General features: G+C 45.1%; 1 long non-coding RNA gene across 1 annotated transcript in view; it reads left to right on the forward strand.

Annotated features, from left to right (window-relative positions):
• LOC142814242 (uncharacterized) overlaps positions 1-10,694 on the forward strand; it is a 68,630-nt gene extending 57,936 nt beyond the window's left edge. The window contains exon 2 of the long non-coding RNA XR_012894879.1: positions 10,003-10,694. This is a non-coding gene — a long non-coding RNA (uncharacterized LOC142814242). The remainder of the gene's footprint in view (positions 1-10,002) is intronic.
• Positions 10,695-19,395: the final 8,701 nt, after the last annotated feature.

Raw genomic sequence — 19,395 nt, forward strand, 5'->3', positions numbered from 1 at the left:
GAGACAAGAATAAGCGAAAGTACATACGCCGAATATGGAAATCCCGACTTTGTAATATCAATTTTCTCATAACCATTGGCACAGCCTGCGTTCCTGGCGCCAGCTTGTTTTCGCTGACCTGTATGCAGCATGCACAAGAAGCCACGCTGCCCTCAAAGGCACCTACATTTACGGCGAACCGCAAACGAATTTACGCACACATAGTCGTAACGGTGTTGTTTAGTTTCGAAGTGAGAAAAATGGCTCGAGCCAGTTCCTGACTCAGCGATGAGCATCTTTCGTTTCAGAATTTGTTTGCTTCGCGGTACAGCTTTGTGCACTGTACACATATTCGATTCAACACTCTTCGATGTCTTTCTCCTAACTAGGTTACAGAGGAAATGGGATGGTCCCGGTCTCTCACTGGTAGGCAACGAAGTGAATGGAAACGTGAAGAAGTCATCCTTGTGGACTTGCGCTAAGCCAATCTCACCTCGCTTGCACGAACGCCAGATGATGAAGAATGTTTGCTTAACGGGAAGCCTGATGCACCGTGCCTTCAGTGAAAAATATTTAAGAGGCATAACGGTCTTCAGCGAAAGCCGTTATGCCTCGACATATGAACGATAAGCAATGAAGACGTTCGCATAAGCAAGAAACTAAAAAATAGCCACTTTCTGACAAACTTCGTTTTCTTGCTACAAAATAATAGAAAATGAGTAGCATAAATTTTAGCTGCGAGTTGCCAGAACTAAAGTGCCGGAATCGTATTTACAGCTTACAGGCGTTAATACTTTCGAGGGCACAATAAAAATATGATATTATAAAGTCATAACTATATATGGTACTATATAATTGTGTTAAACACTTAAATCAAGCTGGTGCCCAGAAACAAAAACCTGCACAGGTAGAAAGAAATATTCGACAGATCCAACGTACCGTGGTCATCGATGTTATAGGAAGCATGCGGAGGGAAAGTGGCGGTGTTGCATTTCTTTTTTTATTGAGCAAAACGTAACGAAATGATCCAAATGTGTGCAAATGTTTAACGCACAGAGATATGTTAAACATTCGCATGTTTATTGCTGCGTAACGATAGCAAAAACATGGGTATTAGCAATACCAGAAGCGGTAAACTGATTTGCGCCTGCAACAAGGATGGTAGCCCAGGACCCTGCTATATATAAATGATCTTCAGTGGAATGCATGCGCTTCAGTACAATCGCCATTAACCCGACATGACAGCTGTATGATATGTATATATTGTCACGGCGTCAAGACAGAGGTCGTACTTGAAGACGCTGAGAAAACAGCAGCGGGTCGGTCTTTTTATTAACCACGCGCGCGAGAGAGTTCCTCGTCTTTATCGTTGTTGCGTTCTGCATTAAGGCGTGCAGAAGCGCGTATGCGCTGTCGCCTTCGTCTTTTTCGCGGGACGCACGTGACAATATGTACTGTTTACACGATTTAATAGCCAGCACTACAACCACGATTGCCATTTCATGAACGTTATGGTCTTATTGAAAAGCAGTTGGGAGACCTGGTGTGGCTCTGTGGTAGAACGCTTGATTGCCACGCAGCATGCTGTGGTTCGATTCCTGCGTAGATTATGATATTTATTCAATGTATTCGTTGGGTGAACGCTGCCTATGCCAGCTTCTGGGAGGAAGCTTTAAGACTCACCTAGTTGGCGTCCATCACACCCCACAAATCCCAAACCGACACTGAGAACCACACAATGAAAAAAAAAACGAAAACATGTGCGTAAACAACTCACTTTATGCGTAACGACAGCACGATACATGATCATCCGTGCCTTAAACCTGTCCATCTGCACATACATCTATCTGTCCGTCCGTCTATCTGGGCCTTCGTACGTGTGCATCTGTGTATACCTCCACGTGTCCGTCTGTTCGTACATACGTCCGCCTGTCCGACCGTCCGTACATACGTTCATCTGTGCGTCTGTTCGTTGTTATGTCCAAATGTCCATCCATCCATCTGCCAGCCCTTCATGCTAGTCTGTGACTTCAATGTGGACATTATGAGCCTTAGGACCTACAGCCTCGCCCACTCGTCGTCCTTCACTTTATGGGGATGCACTGATTTTTCCTAACCCTAGTTAAATTATCAAGGTTTGTTTGAAGCTTTTTTTAAATTTGAAGCAGCTCTTTGACTCACCTGTGGAACGCCGCACGTAGGTACGTCCGCACGAAAGCGCCGCAAAGCGTTCCTCTCGCCACAGGCATCGGAGCGATGACAAGTGGGTCACGCCGCAGCTGTGCGTTGACGTCACGCTCTCCTCACACGCTTCCCTCAGAGGTGCGCGCTGACGTCACACTCTCTCTCACCCGCAGCACGCTCACCGCAGCACCAGCAGTTGCCACAGCAACTGCAGGGGCCTCTCAGCGTGCACTTCATTAATCACAAGGCCGTGGTAGTCAAGGCGAAACGCGCGCCTGCTACAGTCCAGCACCCGTGCCTTGACTCTGAAGAAACGACGACTACAAAGTCTTTCGAAATGTTTTAAAAAAACCTACTCGAAACCCAACCCGCCTATCGTGTCCTTGCGTTTCAAAGAAACGTTTACTTGAAGAAACGCCAAACATAGTTTCGCTTCAAACCGTTCTTCTAGCACGCGCGTTGGCGCCCATTTCAACAGGGTTGACGCCGAGCGCACAGCTGCTACTTCGCGTCCCATCGTTGTTCCATTCAGCGAGATGCTCCGCTATTTTTGGTTGATATAACCTGTCAATCACCTACAGTGCATTGCGCTTAACTACAGTTGATCTAAACCTGACGGGACCACTGTACCGTAGGAGTACATATGTAATGTTTATAAAATTTGATAGTCATAACTTCATCTCTAATTGACGCCTCCCGGACATTACGGTGTATTTGATAAGAAGTTGCGAGACCTGGCATGGCTCTGTGGTAGACTTAAGGAGGATTAAAAAAATTGCTTAAGTGGAAATGATTGCGCAAAAGTAAAGCCGTTCCTCTGGCAAGATGGCGGCTGGGGCGACCATCTTACTAGGGGCATGATAAATTATCACCGTTCCGCGATTAAAAAGAACGAAGTTTATTGTACACTTAACTTGTACGTACGCAAACGAATCATTGAAAACAAGTAAAGACAGTTTATACATCTTACAAATGGACACCAAAAATTATTTGATCCCTGTGTATCCAAATGTTACAAATCAAAGTAAAATTAAAATGAATCAAGTTAATCACATTTTACAGGATAACACTTATGCATGCGTACTACAGTGGGCGCATGGCTAGTACGGGACAACTGGAGACCTCAGCTGTCCCTCTCTTACTTTGAAGAAACATTTGTTCCATCGTCGAAAGAAGGCCTCTTCGCCGTGCGTTTCCAGCTGCTGATCTAGGTAATTCCACACAATGAGCCGTATTTTCTGTAGTGCGGGATAGGCGCCTCTACGCGGCTTGTGCCGTACTTCCGCTAAATAGCATCGCCGCCATAGTAAGTACAAGGTTACTGTAAAGACGAGTCTTGCAAACAGCCCGCGTTCTGTTCCCATGCGGGCCATGCAAAAGCAAACGAAGCGTTTCCCTCGAGTGCCCAACGAGTTTAATGTGGGAACTTTCTTGGGTCAGATAGTGCTCAAAGTGCGTCTTACAGTTACTAATTTACCTTTGTGAGCCTCTGATTGGAAGCAAAGTTCTTTGAAGATTCAGTCATCCATACTCGTTTCTGTTTGTTATTTCGTCGGGAACAACCATCTTTTAATATAGCACTAACATAGCATTTACATAACTTATCAAAGCAACTTCATCTTTAAGTGGGCACTATAAAAAAAGCATGTTTTCACCATCTTGGCAGTGACAAAAAGTGGCTTCACTTCTGCTGGCAAGGCATTGCGGGAGCTTCCACTCCAGTAATTTTTCTTGGGTAGAACAAGAAGAGGAAGACAAAGTGATTCTTTGAAGAACACATCTCACTCGTCTCAGTGCTTTTCTGGACATTTCGCTGCAATTGTGGTATGTATTGCCCCGTACGTTGCGGTAATGGATGTACAACCTTACGAGGTGACGTCTGACTCCGGTTCGACCGCAGCCACTACCTCAAGGAAGCGAGGAAACACATCCAGTGAGAGCGATGACACTGAGCTGTACTCCGCATCTTGCGACGAGTCCTCAGACGACGCCTTTTAACCTGTCCTGCACCGCAAGGCCAAGCGACGGATCATCAATCCATCGCCGGTGTCAAGTACAGGAACAGTCACCGTGAAAACGGTGCCCTAGCGATGGCCCCATTCCATCCTGTTCGTGCCAAAGAACGCTACCTAAAGTCTGCGTGTTCTGAACAGGCAAGCGCTTTCGCTCTATTCTGAGAACACTGTGCCCAACGAGATTGAAGACGTACGGCTTAATACAAGAAGAAACATCCTGGCTGTCAATGTGCTGCACCCGAATGCGCTAAGCACGCTGCAACAAGTAACACAACTGGTAAACATTGCAGTTAGGTCCATCATACCAGCCGATGGAGCGACCACATCAGGAGTCATTTACGATATTAACACGGAAATCCCAAACGCAGACCTTCCAAAACTTATAAAACCAGCGAGTCGAGACAACGTCATTGTCAGCGTTGGATGGCTTGGTAACACACGCTGTGTGAGAGTAACGTTCAAAGGTGACTGTCTTCCCGCATACGTGAAGGTTGGCCACTTTCGTCAACAAGTTCGACCGTTCATTCCTAAACCCGTGCAATGCTTCAATTGTCAGAAGATCGGCCATGTAAAGGGTGTTTGCAGGAGCTCCGCAGCGTGCCCCCGGTGCGCCGAACCACATGCGGAAGACAACTGTAGCGCTACCACACTGAAGTGTCCTAACTGTCAGGGTGCTCACAAGGCTTCTTCGAAAGAATGTCCGCACATAAAGAAAGAATTTTCTATTCTGAAGCAAAATGGTACGAGACAGCTCAACCCACAAAGAAGCTGCTGAGAAAATCCGGCGAAGACGACGTCGCCGTCGAAGGTCTTAACGTCGGACAGCGCCAATAAGTCGCCGCATCAGGAAAGATCGCCAGCTGCAGTTTACAGCACGGCAAACATGGACGTTAGAAAAAAGCAAAGGGGCAGACCAGTCTATACAGAAGAGTGGCCTCCACTTACGCGTACACAACGCTCAGAAGAGCCACAGCAGAAGCCGTCTTCTTCAGAGCAAGCTGCTGCACTGGAGGACTTGCGGAACACAGATCAGCAAGTGATAGCTCTTTTGCGACCTTTAATTAACGCCATCCGCTTGTTGTTAAGCAACATGCACGCACCGTCAGCAAGAAGGGCATTGCAAATACTGGACGCTTTGAGTCCAGTACTCGCAGCGCTTGAGTAAATAATGGCTCACCAGCCACTGTCTTTCAGAGGAGAGGTCCGAAAGGCAGCGATTATTCAATGGAATGCCCGGGGACTGAGGTCACGCATCGCCGATTTTCGTCGGTTCATGTACACCAATAAATGTTCCCCATCATTGTCATCTGCGAGCCAAATTTGCAGAAAGAAATCAGACTTTCTGGTTATGAGTCATTCATGTCATCTACAAGTGCGGACAATAGCAAAGTTCTGATGTTTATTCGCCGTGACCTCACCTACATTCATCATCCAGTGTCACCCCACGACGACAAACAATATATGAGTATAACAGTGAAAAGGAGACTTACCATCACGGTTGTGGGTGCCTACCTCTCCGTCAAGCCGTTTCGACCATACAAGACTACAAGGTATCCTGTCAGCAACTTCTCACCCATGCATTATAATTGGCGACTTCAACGCCCATCATACAATCTGGGGAAGTTCGAAGACCAATGTTAGAGGGAGAAAGTTGGTGACCTTCGCCTCCGACAACCAACTTTTCTTGCTGAATGATGGCAGTCCAACGTTCCTACGTGGTTCAAGGTATATCAGCTATCTTGACCTGGTCTTTGTCTCACGAGGCCTCGTGAGGCATGCTGAGTGGTTTCCAGACATAGAAACGCATGGAAGTGACCACATTCCCACTTACGTCAAAATCGAAGGATTGTCCCATGCTAAGATACGCGATAGTGTTCAGAGAGTGGACTGGTTGAAATTCCAGTCTCGCATGGAAGAGCAATGTGAATCAAACATATCCCTCAACATAGAGGAGATAATTAAAAGCACAATACACGATACTACGTGTACCCTCACCTGCTCTCCCAGAGTAACGGAATTTGACATCGCGCTAGAACGACTTCGAGCGATCCGACGGCGTGCTGAACGAAGATATCGACGCACGGGGGCTTTAGAATACTTACGGATTGCTCGAAGTATACAAAAGAAGTTTCAGCGCCGGATAAATAAACTCGAGTCACAACGTTGCACTGCTTTTTGTGAGTCACTTGACCCACGAAACCTTTATCCCAATTGTGAAAGACGGTACGAGGTCTCCGCACAAAACCCACTCAGTGGTTACCATTCAGGGCTCTCGCACATTCTGAACAGAGACGCAGCATTGACGTGGCAGAAGACTTCTATGCCAGAGTATCTGGGCCATTCGCAGTGCCCAATAGTCTATTGCCCTCGACTAACTGTCCACAAACACTGGATTCCCGCATCAATATGCTTTTTTCCATCGTGGAGCTCAGAGCAGCACTAGCTTTGTGTGGACGCACGTCGGCACCAGGGCCCGATAGAATTTCTTATAAGGCCTTGTGTCATCTGTGTGAACGCGCGAGAATCCTCCCTTTGGAGTTGTACAACAAATCTTGGCAAGATGGAACGCTCCCGACAAGCTGGAAGACAAGTCGCCTAGTTCCACTTCTGAAGCCAGGCAAGTCACCGTTGGAGCTCTCATCTTATCGTCCGATCGCATTGGCCAGTTGTGTAGGCGAAGTTATGGAGAGGATGATCCTGGGACGCCTGGAGTGGTTCTTAGAGTGTAACAACATCTCCCCAGATGTCATGGCAGGATTTCGGCGTAGTCGAGCATCGATTGACAACGTAGTCGACCTGGTCACTTATGTCCAACACGAGATAAGCCGTAAGCGTCTCTGCGCATCTTTGTTCCTAGACATCAAAGGGGCGTATGACAACGTTACGCATGAAGCTGTTCTCACCGCTCTCAAAGATATAGGAGGTGGTCGAATGTATCGATGGATACGTAGTTATTTGTCAATGCGATCCTCCTTTGTGAGCACTGAAGACGGTCCAACCTCTCCACATTACAGCCACCGTGGCGTCTCCTAGGGTGGCGTACTCAGCCCTGTGCTGTTCAATCTTACGTTAATTGCTCTCACTGAGCATCTGCTAAGCACAGTCAGGCTATCAATGTACGCAGATGATATTTGCGTTTGGGCATCGGCTGTAACACGCTTGCAGTTACGAGGGAGAATTCAAAAAGCCGCCACTGAAACATTACGCTACCTCCGAAATCGAGGCTTGGAAATTTCTTCCGAGAAATGCGCCCTCGTACGTAGCTTTTACACGAAAGCCTATGGATAAGTACACTATAAGAATCATTGGTCAAACTGTACCATACGTTCGATCGCACAAGTTTTTGGGCGTCATAATTGACAGGAATCAATCGTGGAGCGATCACGTTTCGTACATGAAGAAACGGTTAATGAATATCTGTAAAATACTGAAGTTCTTTGCAGGGAAGACTTGGGGAATGTCTCCCAGTGCAATGCTACAGCTGTACAGAGTACTTTTTCTTAATTTCCTGCGGTACAGTTTACCGGCATTGACCAATGCAAGCGAAACAAGCCTTCGAACGCTACAGAGTGTTTAGTCCCAGGCAGTCCGGATTTGCCTCGGCTTGCCTCGTAGTGTGTCGACAATCGCTACTATAGCTATCGCCGGTGACCACCTCATCACGACACATATCGACGTTGAGGCACTCAGGACACATATAAGGCATATTGCTCGGACACCCTGCCACCACCTAGCCTCTTTACCAGCAGACAGACCACGTTCATCATTTTGCCAAACGGTCACCACATATCGCGATTCTTTGCCAACATGCTTCACAACCGCCGCCAGGTCTTCGACTCCTCCTGCTGCCTGACTCAGGCTAACATCAGGCTAACTATACCAGGCATCCAGAAAAAAGCAGATATGTCGTCACCTGCTCTTAGGACAGCTTGCTCTGCTCTTGTTATACGAGACGTATCAAGGCTGTATACACGTATACACCGATGGCTCTGTTTTACAGAAGAGTTCAACAGCAACATTTGTTATACCAATAAAAGACACGACAAGAAAATTCAAGACCTCCCACATTACGACATCAACGGAAGCAGAGCTCACAGCTCTTCGTGCCGCATTGCAATTCATTAGCGATTGACAGCCACAAAAATGGACAATTTTCAGTGACTCAAAGGTGGCACTGCAATCCCTTCTATCACCTTTACGCCACGGCCCATACGAACAGCTGGTATTTGAGATTGCAGAAAAAACTCACCAATTCATTAAGAAAGGTCATGAAATAGCCTTTCAGTGGCCTTCAAGTTATTGTAGAATCATTGGCAATGAACGGGCCGATCGAGCTGCCCGTTCTGCCCATACTGAAAGCGATGAAATATCAATTCCGCTTTCCAGAACTGACGCTGCACGGAAACTCCGCATGCTTGCTCGCAAGTGCACCACGTCACAATGGAAAGTGTCACATTTCATACATGCCCGGTTAGGTACTTTAGACCCAACTCTCAGTCTTCGAATTCCTCCGGAATCACGCCGACGAGACGCTACTATGACTATGTTGTGCAGATTATGGTTGGGCGTCGCATTTACCAATGCGTACGCGTTTCGCATAGGAATGGGTGACACTGCTGCATGTGACCATTGTGGCAGTCATGAAACGACTTGGCACATTCAGTGTGAATGCCCACAATACTGCTCACAAAGACAGTCACTCTGCAAGGCACTAGAAGAACTGGACAACCAGCCTCTTTCGGAAGAAAAAATCCTGCGCTGCCTACAGGACTTTATGTCACAGAAGAAGGCTGTGCAGGTGCTCCTGCGCTTCTTGCGTTCAACCGGCCTGTCCAAACGACTGTGACCTGAACTCCCTCAATGTGTGCGCATGTGGTTTTTTTTTCTAATTTATTTTATATCTCTTTATATCTATCCTCTTTCCGACCCTTTTCCCCACCCCCATACACGGTAGCAAACCAGTTCATCTAAATTAACCTCCCTGTCTCTTCCTTTTATTTATTTCTCTCTCTCTCTCTCTCTCTCTCTCTCTCTCTCTCTCTCTCTCTGGGTAGAATACTTGGTTGCCATGTAGAATGTCGGGGTTGGATTCCTGCTGGGACCTTGACATTTTTTTGTACATTTGTCGGGCCAACGCAACCAATGTCAGCTGTTTCTTAACGCTCACGCATTAAAATTTTCCATGCGTGTTTTCGCCGTTCCTGAGTAGATATGAAGTGTCAATCAGCTATGGCACATTCCCGCACACCAGTGTCACCCGCTGGCGGGTATGTGCCTCTGTCTGGTGGAAAGTGTTTGACGACGTACGCGACGTGACGGTGACATTAATCATGTCATGACTAGCGAGTCGTAATCGTCAAACCTTCTTACCCTCCCATACTAATTTTGTTTACGCAAAGTCAAGGGGATGATCACGAGAACACCCAGATGTAAGCTGCTAGCTAGCTAGCTAGCTAGCTAGCTAGCTAGATAGATAGATAGATAGATAGATAGATAGATAGATAGATAGATAGATAGATAGATAGATAGATAGATAGATAGATAGGTGGATAGATAGATAGATAGATAGATAGATAGATAGATAGATAGATAGATAGATAGATAGATAGATAGATAGATAGATAGATAGATAGATAGATAGATAGATAGATAGATAGATAGATAGATAGATAGATAGATAGATAGATAGATAGATAGATAGATAGCAGAATACAGTTATGAGACATGCCTGAATAGACGAATCCCGATGAATTGTGACAATTTGTGTTTTTGTAAAAGGAACATAAAACGGATCATTTTGCTCCTTATTGACATGTATCCACAGTGTCCGTGAGAGAAGGCAGCGTCCTCAGGCATTCAGGGAACGGGCGAAGCAGACGCAGCGGACCGATCCGCCCATGACTACATCAGCAGTGTCGCTGTTCCCCTTTCAAGATCCACCACCGCAGAAAAAGTTCGAGTGCTACCTCGTCATCAAATGTTGCCGGCATACCTCGTACACCAATCTGAAACTATGGATCTCGTTCTGGCTGTCACAATGTGACTGTACCCTGCTGGCCCCTCTGTGCATTAGAGTGGCCATTTGAAATGCTTAATAGTTTATTTTCGGAGTAGCTGATAGCGTGTCATGTGAAGTCTTCGGCCGCAGTGAAGCACTCACGCACCTTCTCTGTGAGTGCGCCCCCTTCAACACCGAATCCTCTCACAGAGAAGAAAAATCTGTAGTCCTGGCCTACTCAATCTTCAACATGAGCCGCTATGTGGGTGTCATTGCGATTTATTAGAGCAGCAGGACTCAATGACAAGCTGTGATTGTTTGCAGACAGTGTTGTTCTGTGGTACGTGGTGGTGCGATAGTCGGCACTGTTTTGTTACTTTTACACTGAAAGCTGTTATGAGATAACAACATGGGTCACGCATGGCGCCGTGGTTGTGTGCCGCCACCGCCACCGGTGTCAGTAACCTCTATCTCACGAAATAAGAAAGAAAATTCAAATAAAGAACACTAAGAACACAGTGGGGCTCCAACCCGGGTTCACTGCGTACCAGTCCTGCATTATAACACTGAGCCACTCTTCTGCTTGGGACTTGTTCGAAAACTTGCCTTAGGCGGACATGATGTCGCAATTCCACTTCAGGCATAATTCTTGATCGTCGTCAGCCACTGCATGCAACACGAATTTCGCACAATATTTGTTGCAAGTTTTTAGCGGACACCACACTTCTCCGAATAATGACGAAGGATAGCACGATGAAAGCCCGCCTGCTATACAGAAATTATGAATCTTTATGACGTAGCGGGTACCCAGCAAGGTGCTCCTAGCATTTACCCGAATAGTGCTTGAAAATGCTCTCAAAAGTTTGCTCTTCATGCTTTCGCTGTGACTGTGCTGCACGTTCATCATCATCATTTATTTGACCATTAAGAGCCCATTAGGGGCATTACATAAGAGGGGGGGGACATTTTTCTAAATACAAAAACAAAGAAAAAAATAGAAAGTTGTACAAACACACGAGCAATACTTTTGCAGGATCCGAGAACAGACGCACAGAAAATGTACTTATACAAGTATAAAAACATGCGCGCACAAAATATACACATACAAGAGCGCGAAATACAGTGACAGTGGTAGAGTTTTAATGGGCTTACAAGTTTGAGTGAGCTGTTAGTAGTTGTTTGAATGCGCACGAGTCACGCTCTGAGACGATGACTTCGGGTAAGTTATTCCATTCCTCGATGGCGACAGGAAGAAATGACTTATTGAATGCAACGGTCGTAGCAAAAAGACGTTGGAGGCTTCTGGAATTAAATAGCCGGCGAGAATAGCGGGCGGGAGAAAGCAAGAGAGAACCACGCAAGTGAGGAAAATAATAGTATAATTTGTGAAATAAACAAAGTCGAGAAAGTATACGTCTGTCAGCTAGATTCTGCAAATCTAAGGGCTCCTTTATAAAAGTGATGCTTGATGAGTGATCGTAATTGGACATAATGAACCAGGCAGCCCTATTCTGAACGGATTCCAACAGATTAATCAGATAGGTTTGGTGAGGGCTCCAAATGGACGACGCGTATTCGAGCTTCGTACGAACGAAGGTTACGTACGCAATTTTACGGACTGTGGGAGGTGATAGGCATAACGTTCTTCGGATGTAACCAAGCTTCTTTGATGCGTCAGCAAGTAAGTGTGTGATGTGATCCGACCACGTGAGAGTGTTAGAAATAAGCACGCCAAGGTATCGGTAACTATCAACATACGCCAAGGTCGTTGAGTTTAAATTGTAGACGTGTTCCGAGTTAGACTATTTGCGAGATACGCGCATGACTTTGCATTTGGAAACATTGATCTGCATCATCCAGAGTGAACACCAGTTTTCAATTAAGGATAGGTCATTTTGTAGAATTTCGTGGTCGTCAGGGGTGGTTATTCGGCGATAAAGGACGCAATCGTCCGCAAATAATCGAATGGATGATGAAATTCCTGATTTTAAATCATTCACATATATGAGGAAGAGTAAGGGGCCGAGTACTGACCCCTGAGGGACACCGGATGTAATGGGAGCAGCAGTGGAGTGAAGACCGGCAATGTCAGTGAACTGAGATCGGTGTGATAGGAAGCATCGGATCCATGACAGGGCTAAAGGGTCCAAGTTCAGACAGCAGAGTTTGGTTATTAGTCGTGGATGAGCGACACGATCGAAGGCTTTAGAGAAGTCTATGTATATGACGTCAGTTTGAAATAGAGAATCTAAATTTGGGTGAAGGTCGGCAGTGAATTCAAAGAGCTGAGTTTCGCAGAACAAACCAGGTCGGAAGCCGTGCTGATTTTTGAAGAAAAACCCGTTGTTATCGAGGTGGTGGGCAACGTGCGAATAAATAATGTGCTCGAGGCATTTGCAGGCAATGCATGTCAACGAAATAGGACGATAATTAGATGGGTTAGAACGGTCACCTGATTCGAATACTTTGGTTACCTTGGCTACCCTCCAGTCCGCAGGTATGATACTTTCGGAGAGGTAGTGAGAGAATATGATTTGCAGAATGTGGCTAGAAATAGCTTCAGTGGATTTTAGTAGCTTTGCCGGTATGTTATCAGGACCAGGGGCACTCGATGTTTTTAGTTGGTTTATAAGTTTTAGGATACCTTCAGTATTTATGGTGATGGATGGCATCTGGGGAAAGTTATACCTGGAGGCAAAGGGGATATTGCCCAACGGCTCATTAGTAAAGACTGAGGAAAAGTAAGAATTTATCAAGTCAGAGCGCTGCTGAGCTGGAACCCGTGAGCCATCAGCATTGCACAGTGAAATGTTATGCGCTAAATTGTTGGGGTTGATAATGTTCCAAAAATTTTTAGGTTTATCGCGGATGATTTTTAGGAGATCTTCATGGTTCCACCCAGACCAGGCACTTTTTTATTTGCTGTCTTTCTTTTCCTTCTTTTTTTGCGCGTATGTGCTTTAAATGCCCACACCATCCTTGGAGGTTCACGGGACCCTTAACAAGCACAGTTTAAGGATCTTCTGCACTGAAAGCACCATAGAATCATCCACGTTCGAGACGTGCTAAACAACGATCGATTGACACAGCGTCGTACCAAAAAAGATTGCTATCGAAACAGCACGCGAGAGAGCCCTGTGTTTCTGCGAAGCGAATCATGGAGGCATCTAAATTTTCCCGGAAGAAAGGAATTCATAGAAGACAGTTGCACATTTATAACAACGCGATAAATTGGTTAGGACTAGCTTCCCGAGATGCTTCGAAGCGGCGAGCCAGCTTTTCAAAACGAATCCCTGGAGTGGCGTTGCACAGTTCACTAAATTTGCTTCCTGCTGCCTGATGTGCTGTTCCCCTTCAAATATAGCGCGATTCTTTTTTTTTACAGAGTATCGAAGTGTAAAACATCATGCGCTCTTCTTGTCATTCTTTTTGTGTGTCTGTTTTTGCGAGTCTGGCTCCTCTCATCCTTCATTCACCTTCACTTCCTGGTGCGCAACACTTTGGGGAAACGAGGTTAAAGGTGATAAATGCAGAGACAGTACGAGTAAACGTCAAGAACTAGCAAGAAGTGGGTCATGGTGCTTTGTGTCGAGTTTTCGTAAACATTCAGTGTTGCTTTTGTCTCGCTGGCGTATTTGTCTCGGGCGTATGTGCTAAGCGAGCTCAGGAAAATAGAATAAAACAAGAAATAAAAAAGCACTACAGCCTTATCAAAATGTACCATCAAACATCGATATATAGTCTTACTATTATTTCGGTTCACTGGAGTCTCAGGACCACGTCTAATCCTTGTCTTAACAAAGTTCGGTCTACAGAGGGTTGCCTACTTGTAGTACATGGGCATTACGCAGTCTTCAACTCAATTCATGGCTTTAGCTTGTGCAATGGGCTCAGTGAAGCATCTAATAGGCAAGCGCACTTTAATTGAATTTGTTTGAGGATGTTCAATCATAGTGTAGTGCAGCGCAAATACCAGACGCCGAACGAGCGAAAGAACGAGGACACAGCCTCTCGCGTGTTTGGTTTCTGTTTTTTGCGCTGCACTACACTATGATTGAATTGTTCCAACTCACCCAACAAGCGACGTTGCTGAGGATCTTCAACCTATCAGTAATTCTCATACGTATACGATACAGTTACCAATAGCCGCAACAGATATCTTGGCATCATTGTTTCCCTCATTCGGCGCATTACCCCTCAGACTCGTCTCTGCCATCTACCAGTGATGAACGATTGTTTCTGCGTCTATTTATTGATGAGCCACCACACCCACACAACCCATTCCGCTCCCGAAGGAATTTTCTACCCAGCATGGCATTGGCCTCCAGGATCGCAGGCATCACACGCTTTGTATACCTCACCTGCTTTTTAACACTGTCTTCGCGATCGGCCCACCGTTGACCAAGCGACGGTGTCCTGCGCTGACGTGATCATGTGACGTCACAGTTGAGTCATAATGGCGTGACAAGTTATAGTAGTCTGCACCATTATTATGGCACCATCAAATGATGACGATATCTTTCATCACTCATGCTGACGCCACCACCGATGGTCAATTTTTGCGTGTGGTAAGGGATCAAAGGCTGTCGATCTAGTAAATAATAGAAGCACAAAAGTGACACGTTTGAAGAAAGATAGATAGCGAAGTAATACAAGAAAGGCAGCAAGCTTAACTACACTAAGTCTAGTTTGCTACCCTACACGTGGGTAGAGGAGAATGAGGGAGTAAAATAGAAAGAGAAATCGAGAATGATGCACCCTGCACAACATAAGCAGTGCAGGGTTTCACAGGTTGTCACTCAGTAATGTTGCCTTCCGTAATTGTAGAAAGGACCGTGTGGCTTTCTGGGCTGATAGACCCAATTCAAAGAATAAGTTATTGTAAGTACAGCAGCGAAGCGCGCTGAAGGTCCTGGTAGAAGAACCCCCACGTAGTGTGAATTGTCATCCTGTGTTTGAGCAAGCTTTCTGTCCAGTGAATCCTGGAAACTGTTGTTCGATTGCGCAACTTGCCTGAGCAAATCGATGGCGAGGAAAATGCTGACGTAAGGGCCTTCAAGGAACTGGCACGAAGAAGTGCCTCGTAGGGCTCTTGTCGGATGGTCTTTTGTTTTTCTTGTCTCGGGATTATGTCCTTTTGTATCAGAATCACCGCAGTTTCATCAATCACTGGTAATGAGCCAACCACTAGAGAAAACAGAGACAAAATTAACGTGCGAGGCAGTGATGAATGCTGCGTCACGGATACGATCTGTTTTTCTTGTGGTGGTGCAAATAGTGCGCTGCGTCATTTACCAAGAGCGATCGCACCGTACAAGACGCGTCGGTGCTTTTTTGCTGCAAATAATGAAAAGCACTCGATCTCCTTCTTGCCTGTATGGAATTGGGATCTTTTTTTTTTCAATTTTTGTGTTGTTTCGTAAGTAATTGTAACTAAAGTACGTATAATCATGTCATCGTCCGTTTTGTGCTCGTGTAAATCAATTTATCCGGACCGAAGAAACGTAAGAGTTAATTCAATAAACCTGAAATCTCTAAGCTTTTTAACGTTTCACAGCTGTGAAACCCACTCTTCATGGACAAGCAGCAACCCATAATAATATTGTTCAAGGCTCTACGCGCCAAAAGCACGATACAATTATGAGACACACCGTAGTCTAGAACTTACATTTATTGTTTTTTTTTCTTTTCGCGCGTCAATATTGCTTTTCGCTTTCTTTCTCATCTTTCTTCCACATTCACATTTCCCTTAGTGCAGGGTAGCAAACCGGATGCTCCAATTTCTAGTTAACCTCCCTGTCTTTCCCTCATTTTATTCCCTCCCTCTCTCTCCGTAAGTTTCAAACATCTGGAGTCTTCTAACATGCACTGACGTCACACAGCGCACGAAACTCAAGTCATTAGCTTCTATCAAAATGCGACTGCCGTGGCTGAGATCGAAGCTGCGACTTTTGGGTCCACAGCCGAGCCCCGTAGCCACTGTTTCACCGAGGCGGACAACCAGCCACCCGACATCAGTTGCTTTAAATGGTCAGAGGGGTGAAAGAGAGAGAGAGAAAAGGAATGTAGGAAAGGTAGGGAGGTTAACTAGACTATGCGTCCAGTTTGCTACCCTACACATGGGGAGGGAGAGAGGGAAGTAAAAGAGAGAGAGAAAGATAGACACATGTCACATCACACACATAATGCCGAGTTTCACAGGCGGTCCCTCAATGAAGTTGCTGACAAGTCCATTTAATGAAGCAAAGATCTTGAGAGCCTAGTCGCGCAGCACATCAGCACAGAAAGCCACACGAGCCCTCCTGAGATACTTGTAAGCAGAGGGGTGAGAAGGTAAGGAGGGCTTATGGGTTGGCGGAACTCGCGGACACTTTAACACTACAAACTAGCAAAAAAAAAATGCGTACGTGGAGACAGGTGAGTGGGTATTCCTTTCATTGATTGATTGATTGATTGATATGTGGAGTTTAACGTTCCAAAACCACCATATCATTATGAGAGACGCCATAGCGGAGCGCTCCTGAAATTTCGACCTCCCGGGGTTCTTTCACGCGCACCCAAATCAGAGCACACGGTCCTACAGCATTTTCGCCTCCATCGAAAATGCAGCCCCCGCAGCCGGGATTCCATTCCGGGACCTGCGGGTCAGCAGCCCAGTACCTTGGCCACTAGACCACCGTGGCACGGCCGGCATTTCTTTCAGGAAGACAGGTATAGGTAGGTAAAAACTTTATTTTTTTTCTTTTTAAAGAAAGGGTTAAACTAACAGAAATAGGAGAACGATGTTAGACACGGTAGTTCTCTGCACCGATTGTTTGAAGCTGCACAAGAAAGCCTTCAACTGCTCCTAATTATTTAATACTTTACAAATTAATGGAAGAGAACGCTTTCTACAACAACCAAAAGTTCCGGTACGTCTAGTTGACCTCACTGACTTCTCTTCCGCCTCCCTCTCTCTCAAACTGAATAATATGAGAGGAAAACTTATACTTGAGAAAAATATACGGATGTTAACCCGAAATTCAGACTTCTGTTGTGCTACCTTACATTAAAGGACAACAAGTGAAACTGTGGAAAAAAATTTGAAGAATGTAAAATTTGTAATCTTTCTAGCAGCTCACTTAAAGTTCCGTGGCATAAATTATACTTAAGTGCACTTCGATCACGTAAAGGATGATGCACGTAGGAAGCAGGTAGAATGGACGCCCCTGATATGAATCACTCTATCGAGAATAGCGAAAGTAAGCCGACATCACGGCCTCTACTTTGATCAGTGTTGTGCCTGGCAGTATTATGGGAACTACCAAAAATGAAGCGACTATTTCTACTTTCAAGCTTCTTCAAACACTTAGATTAGTTTTTTTTTTCGCTTTTTATCCCAGGTATACCGGAGATCTACTAAAATGGAGTCAAAGAAGCGCCAGATACGCCAGTTCGTGTAGGGCAAAGATGTGTTACGGAAGTTCCGGTACAAACAAAAATAAAGCCATTTATATGCGTCGGTGTCTTAACGGGCTAAATTTAAGATAGCTCCAATGTAGAGTGACTCTTTTGCGTAATCGAAGTTACGAGATTGGGCTTTCTTAATAAAATACTCGTTTTAGCTTTTTTCTTGCATCGAATGATCACGCACAGAAGGAAGGATAAGGCGTAAGTGTAGATGACAGACGCCATCGTAGAGGACGCAAAGTCTGACTAGAAAACTTGCAGGAACGGGAAACTAAAAGTAAGGGGGAAAAAAGTAATATTGAGTGTGTGGGTTGTAGAGTCAAGTCAGTGTATAGAAAATTTTAACAAAAAAAAAAAACGCTGCAAAACACAAAAACAAAAAGTGCACTTGTTTTCCACATGAAGGCAAGGGGGCCGGCAAATAAAGGCAAACCGCATTAAAAATCCCCTCGTACTAATGCACGATTTTTACAGCATTGTGTTCATTTTTATACAATTTAATAACTTGCACGTGCCATCTAACATTGAAGTAACACAGCAATGAACGATTCATAGTGCCCGGTTGAGTCAGTTTGAGCGTTGTCTTTTATGTTTCGAGTAAGCCACGTGTTCTCTAAGGTTCTTTTTCTTTCTTTTGTTTTTAAGCAATGTAGGCAGAGCTCTATAGTTGCTTGGATAATGTTTGAACGTGCGTTTATAGTACGTCAAGCGCGTCGGGCGTATTTGTCCGATATATGGGCGCAGATGCGCAGCACCACACTGAAGAGCTTCTCCCACGAGAGTTATTCGATTTTACGTGCGAGTAACTTGAAACTAGGTTTGTCCCGTAGCGCAAAGCTGCATTTAGATCAGGACGCGCAAACGTTATACGGGAACCGTGCGCCAGCTGATTATGCATGCTGGTGTAGAGGACAGCACGTGTTTTGCTATGTTTTTTTTTTAATCTTCGATACGACGATATTGTGTAGAGCTTTTCGAACAGCGACCGGGTGCAAACAAACGCAAGGAATGCCAAGTACGTGAGGAGATAGTATTGTTGCCGTATTCCGAGAAAACGGGATTGCGGGCTGCGCCGAAGGTAAATTTCAATACGCGAAATATGCTCGAATTCAGATGAACCACTAGAAAAAATATATTTGGAAACAAAATGTTCAAGGCATATTTCGCATATTTTTTTGCATGTCGAGAACGCATAGCATTATCTGGTGTTCCGAAATTGAAATTAGATTGAAACCGTCTGCGTGAGTAAAGCGCGGGGAACCTTTCTGCGTTACTTTATTTTGATGCCGTTTTGCAAAGAAGCACTCAGCACGATGATTTAGCACAGGCAGCGCTCTGCTGAGATTTGGGTATATGTAATAGACAGATCACATGGGGGCTATACTAGCGGCTTCACCCACGTCAACGTTGTCGCGGATGGTGAGACGCTATTGGTGATGAAGGCTTTATGATGATGGAGGTGTTATTGAATGTTATGATGAATATGATGCTGATTGTGTTCTTGAACATAGTGGCAGTGTTGGTACAGCTTCATTACGTTATCAAATCGTCAAACCTAATTGCACGCAACATAATATCTTCAGCAGAGTGACTTGTTGGGCGAGTTGGTTCATATTTAACGTAGCTTATGGCGCGAAAAACAAAAAGTCCGAGATAAGGACAAGCACAATCTATCAACTAAATTTATTCAAAAAGCATATATATATATATATATATATATATATATATATATATATATATATATATATATATATATATATATATATATAT

This window comes from Rhipicephalus microplus, chromosome 4 (genome assembly GCF_043290135.1).
Source record: "Rhipicephalus microplus isolate Deutch F79 chromosome 4, USDA_Rmic, whole genome shotgun sequence".
Classification (NCBI taxonomy): domain Eukaryota; kingdom Metazoa; phylum Arthropoda; class Arachnida; order Ixodida; family Ixodidae; genus Rhipicephalus; species Rhipicephalus microplus.